This window comes from Tupaia chinensis, unplaced genomic scaffold (genome assembly GCF_000334495.1).
Source record: "Tupaia chinensis unplaced genomic scaffold, TupChi_1.0 Scaffold144326_1, whole genome shotgun sequence".
Classification (NCBI taxonomy): domain Eukaryota; kingdom Metazoa; phylum Chordata; class Mammalia; order Scandentia; family Tupaiidae; genus Tupaia; species Tupaia belangeri.
The window spans coordinates 773,035-778,328 of NW_006204184.1; the positions used below are offsets into that span (position 1 = coordinate 773,035).

At 51.5% G+C, this 5,294-nt stretch overlaps 1 protein-coding gene across 1 annotated transcript in view; it reads left to right on the top strand.

The window, feature by feature from the left end:
* The first annotated feature begins 5,046 nt into the window (after positions 1–5,046).
* LOC102480263 (paraneoplastic antigen Ma6F) overlaps positions 5,047–5,294 on the top strand; it is a 7,179-nt gene continuing 6,931 nt past the window's right edge. Inside the window, exon 1 of the mRNA XM_027767579.1 lies at positions 5,047–5,179. The gene's annotated coding sequence lies outside the window, so the exon portion shown is untranslated. The remainder of the gene's footprint in view (positions 5,180–5,294) is intronic.

The window sequence follows — 5,294 nt, forward strand, 5'->3', positions numbered from 1 at the left end:
GGAGGGCGGCCCGGCCCGCTCCAGCCCCACCGGGGCGTCGGGCCTCACTCCCCACGCACCCCGGGGCACTTCCGTTTCCCGTCTGAGCTGCTGCAAGCGCTCCGGTTGCAGTGGGCAGCGCACCGCGGGCCCTGAACGCGACGGGGAGGGGCCGGAGTTTGCCCTGTGCCTCCCATGGGCCAGACTCCTGGGCATTACATCCACACATCCGCCCTTCCATCCCCTTCCATCCCCACGACATCCAATCCATTCGCACCTTGCATCCAAGGTGCCAGGGGCCCTTTCCAGGCGGCCAGCATGAAGTGACCCAGCCAGGGTGCTCAGTAAGGGACCAGCCCAAGAGAGCCAGGCGGACATGGATCAGAAAGTGGGTGTCAGTGGCAAAAGGGACCAAGAGGAGGGCAACAGAGACACAGAAGAGGGAAGATGGCGCACCACGCGAACACCAGCTGGTGTGTGGTCTTTCCCTCTTGGCTACCGTGAGACTGGCCACCAGTCCTGGAGGGGTGGGCACTGGGGTTGCCATTTTCCTACAGATGGTACACGGTCCAGGTGCAAGAACCGGATTGAAATCCAGGGCTGGTGGGCCCTGGGAAGGGGAGTGTGAAAACGACTGAAAAGGAAAAGCAAAATACCTGGCCCGTGTTCTTGTAAAATGGCAGTGCCGTGAAGCAGGTTGGAACAGCTGCTCCAGGCTGAGGGAGACCAGAGAGGCAGGCCAACTGAATGCAGCGCACGATGGGGTTCACTCCCCTTCTAGAAAGGACGTTACTGGGGCGACTGGCAAACCAAGCATCCGGCCTCAGGTCAGCGTACGGCACTGATGCCCATTCCCTGATCTGATCAGCACATGTGGCTATATAAGTGAGCAGCCCTCGCTTGCAGGAAACACTCGCGGAGGTATTTAGAAATAAACACGTATACTGTCTCAGTTGACTCAAGAAATCCAGGAACCGGCCAGTCACGCGGTGCACAGTCGCGCTCCAGTCGGCAGCGCTGGCTCCCTGCGGGGGCAGGGGCTCGGTTTCTGTGCGGTCAGGGATGTGCTGGGCAGGCACCGGCGTGCTCGTGACCCTGGCTGGCCGGGGAGGCTGGGGAGGAGCATGGCCCGAGGCCCTGTTGAAGGTGCCTGACTCTCTCTCTGTCATGAAAGAAAAGCTTTTTTAAAAAAATCACAAGGTGTGCACGCACATAGGTGCACAGAGGAGAAAGCAAACAGCAGGAACAGCCCCCTGGCCTCGCTCACTGTCCCCTGCCAGCGCCTGGCACAGCCGGCCGCACACCGGAGGCATGTCAGGGTGTGTTGGCGGAAGAAAGACGGACGGACGGAAGGAAGGCAGAGCAGAGAGCAGAGGGTGGCCTGCACAGTCCTCCGAAGAGCCGCCCTCACTGAGGCCGGGCTGGTGTGTCCTCTCCCTCTTTGTGGGTACCCTGGGCACACTTTACCAAGCTCCAGCCCTGACTCCTCGCCGCCTCGGACCCCAAAGCTCTTCTTCCAGGCCAGGCTTCTGGGGCCACCCCTCAGAGCACTGACCCCGAGCTGCTGCTCCAGGAGCTGAGGCGGCCCAGGCCCAGGCCCAGGCCCAGGCTGGGCGGCGGCTGGGGAGCAGGAGAGGGTGCTGGGGGGGTTCCTGTCCTCCCCGGGCCCCTGGCCGGCCTGGCTGCCCCCCAGCTTGGTCGTGCCTGTCCTAGTGGCCCAGGTCAGCAGGCCAGGGAGCTGGGCACAGGGGGCAGGTGCTGTCTAGGTCCTGGTGCTGCCTACTGGGTGGGGGCACTGGAGGAGGTACCAACAGGGCAAGTTCCAGGGGCTCTGCAGGGAGGGCCCTGGAGCAGGGGTTCAGAATGAAGTTCCCTGACTGTGGAAGAGTGGGGAGTCCCTGGGAGGGGGGTCTGCGCCACGGAGGGAGGCTGGGCCAATGGAGGCCCTGGGCAGCTTTCACAGTAGGGTGTAGGGGGGGCAGCAGCTTTCCCTGACCAGGCATACTGTGGCCCACCCATGGGGGAAGGCGATCTGGGAGCACATATAGAGATTTGTGGGGTGTCCACCAAGTCATAGACACTAACTGGGGGAGACAGGGACCATGAGCTCATATGTAGATGGGCTCCGAGGCCAGACTGGGCCAGCTGTTTTGGTGTAGCCTCCTCCCTGCCCGCATCCCTGCTGGGAAGGTAGAGTGCAGGGGTGGAGCACCTAAATAGAGGGGGGATGTCCAAGCTGCAGTCTCAAGAGGCAGGGACTCCAGGGGAGGACGCAGCGAGAAGGGATCAGTGGCAGGCCACTTTCTTGGGACTGCATGTGATGGTGGGCCATGCGGGATACCGTGCTGCATGGCTCAAATTCAAAGACCCAGAGGATAGACTTCAGGGCCTCGTGACATAGGGAGAGTGGGAGAGGGAACCGCAGAGAGTCCCGAGTTCGGCACGGAAACTGGCCAGGTCTCTGGCTGACCTCCGAGCTGTGCAAGCACAGGGAAAACTCCGATAAAAGAAGTGAGTGGAGATTCCAGCTGGTGCCCAGTGTGGGGAGATGGAGCGGGAGCCCGGCTAAGTTAACTGTTAGTAGGACTACAACAACAGAACCCTAGTAAAACCCAGAGCCGCTGCAACTCATTGCTGCTACCCTCCAGGGTCTAGTGCTGCATTACTGGAAGAAACCAGAAAGTGTCCTGATATGAGAAAAACAAAAAGCAGGATGATCAGTCCTGAGATGGCCCAACAATGTCATTTGCAATGTTTTAAAATATGCATACAGACATAAAGCATGAAAGCATTGAAGGGAATCACTTGTAGATTCTAGAGCTGCAGGATACAGGGTCCAAAGTGAAAATTTCACTGGCTGCCCTTATTACCAGATGGGAGATGACAGAGGGTCACAAACCTGAATGCAGATAAATGGGACAGATCCATTTTGAGAAACTGAGAGGATAAAATATTTTTCAAAAAAGAAAAATGGAAAGGACAGAACCACAGTGACCTGTGGACAATATAAAAAGGTCTAACAAATGCATGTTTGGAATTCCAGGGCAGCAGAGAGACTGTAGGGAATGACACTTAGTTTAAGAAACAATAACTGGGGACCAGCCGATGGCATAATGGTTATGTTGCTGGACTCCCACGTAGTCTACTGTAGTTTGAGTCCCAGACCTGGTGGCTTCAAACTCATGTCGGGCGTATGAGCATGCGTGTGCAAAATCCTGAGAGGAGAATGGAGGAGAAGGGATTGAGGCACGGCCATTCCCCTGGGGATGATTTCTTGCTTTCTGTCTCTCCAGGCAGTGCACTTGCCCTATAGCAAAAATATCTCTCCCTAAACAAAGAAAGAAAGAAAAGAAAAAAGAAAAAAGAAAAGAAAAGAAAAGAAAAGAAGGAAGAGTAAGTGAAATTTCCAAAATGTGGGGCTAGGCATAATTTACAGATTGAAGAAGTGAAGTGAACCCCAAGGAGAATAGACACAAAGGAAAACCACACATAGCTGCATTGTTCTCAAAGTGCTGAAGACAATGAATAAAGAGAAAGCCCTGAAAGCAGTCAATAAAATGGAGTAACGCATGTATGAGGGCATTAGCAAGGACAGCGAAAGAACTGTGATCAGAAGCAGTGGCAACTCTGAGACAGTGAACAACGTCTTTCAAGCACTGAGAGGAAAAACGAAAACCAAAAGGCTTGTAACCCAGAACTGTACGTCTACATCCTGACGAAACAATCCTGTAAGCATGACGGTAAACTAAAAATATTGTAAAATACATGAAAACTGTAAGAATTCATCAACACATCTCAAGTAAAAGAAATGTTTAAGGAAGTCTTTCAGTCTAAAGAAAAAGAGGGAAACCTTGATCTTGGTAGAAATGAAGAACACTAGAAAGGGTAAAGATGTGGGTAGAGACAAAACAGTATTTATTTGCTCTTAATTTCTTTATAATACATACAACAATTTAAAGTAAAGAGTCTAAAAGTTTATTGTAGGATTTATAGAGATAATAAATGTGACAACTATAGCATAAAAGATGAGACAGAGGGGGAAATAAATCTGTATGGTGTAAAGGCTTTTACAGTCATGTGAAATGGTACAATATAAATTGTAAGTAGATAGCATAAAGGATATAGGATGTAATCTTTAGAGCAGCCACAAAAATCAATGCAAAGTGATAGTGCTAATAAGGCAGTAGAGAAATTAACAGGGAATTGTAAAAGATTTTGATTAATTCAGGCAGGAAATGGTGAACATAGAAACATAGATGGGAAAGATGGTAAAAGGATAAGGCTAGATTCAAACATATAGAAATTACATTAAATGTTAATGGACTAAATCCTCCAACTAATGGGCAGAGATTGTCAGGGTGGATTTAAAAAGAAGGCTTTTTCTGTCTACAAGAGGTGCAATTTAAATATAAAGACTCAGACAGGCTGATAATGAAATGAACAATGACATAACATGCAAAGTGTAAGTATAAGAAAGTAGAAATGGCTATATTAATAGTAGACAAAGTGGATTTAAAGACCTGATATAAAAGATAGTGATGGTAAACAGGTCAATTAATTAGGAACACACAGAATTCATAAATGTGTTTTCACTTAATAACAGAGCCTTAAAATGTATGAAATGAAAATTGACCAAGTATAAAATAGGCACTTCTGCAATTATGATTGGAGATTTTAAAACACCTGATTCAGTAATTCATACAGGTAGACAAGAAACCAGCAAAACTATAGAATGCCTCCAGGATATTGTCAACAAAGGAAAGCAAACAATAGAGACAATCTGACCAACTGGTCACCATGAGGTCTCTATACAAAGATTCCCCCAGCCGTGCCGCCGCGTTGGTATTCCACGATATTGATGGAGGGCCCATTGCTTCTAGAAGACTCAAGGGTTACCACATCATGCGCGTACCATTCAGATATGGCTGGCATAGGAGCACTAGCGCCATCTGGTGTGCTCATTTACCTTGCAGAGACGCCCAGAACTTTCTCTGTGATCTGCCTAGGGATTCTGGGAGCACCGGGGGCTTCTGGGAGCCCACGGGATCTTGGCGCGGAGAGCTGGCGCGAGCGCGTGCAGTCGCAGTCGAGCGCCGCTGAGGAGGTCTTCGGCCCCTTCTGAGTGTGGTCTAGACACCAGAGGTCCCTCACCAGAGCCCTGGTAGGGGTTTCTAGCTACCGCGACAGGGAGTGGGTGCAGGTGGGTAGCGTGGGTGTCTGATTTTGGCGAAGAGGTGGGGGTGTGTGGCCTGGAGTGGAAGGCGCCCATCGGCCAGGGGCCGGGTGAGGAAGGCTCCCTCGTGAGGGGAGGTGTG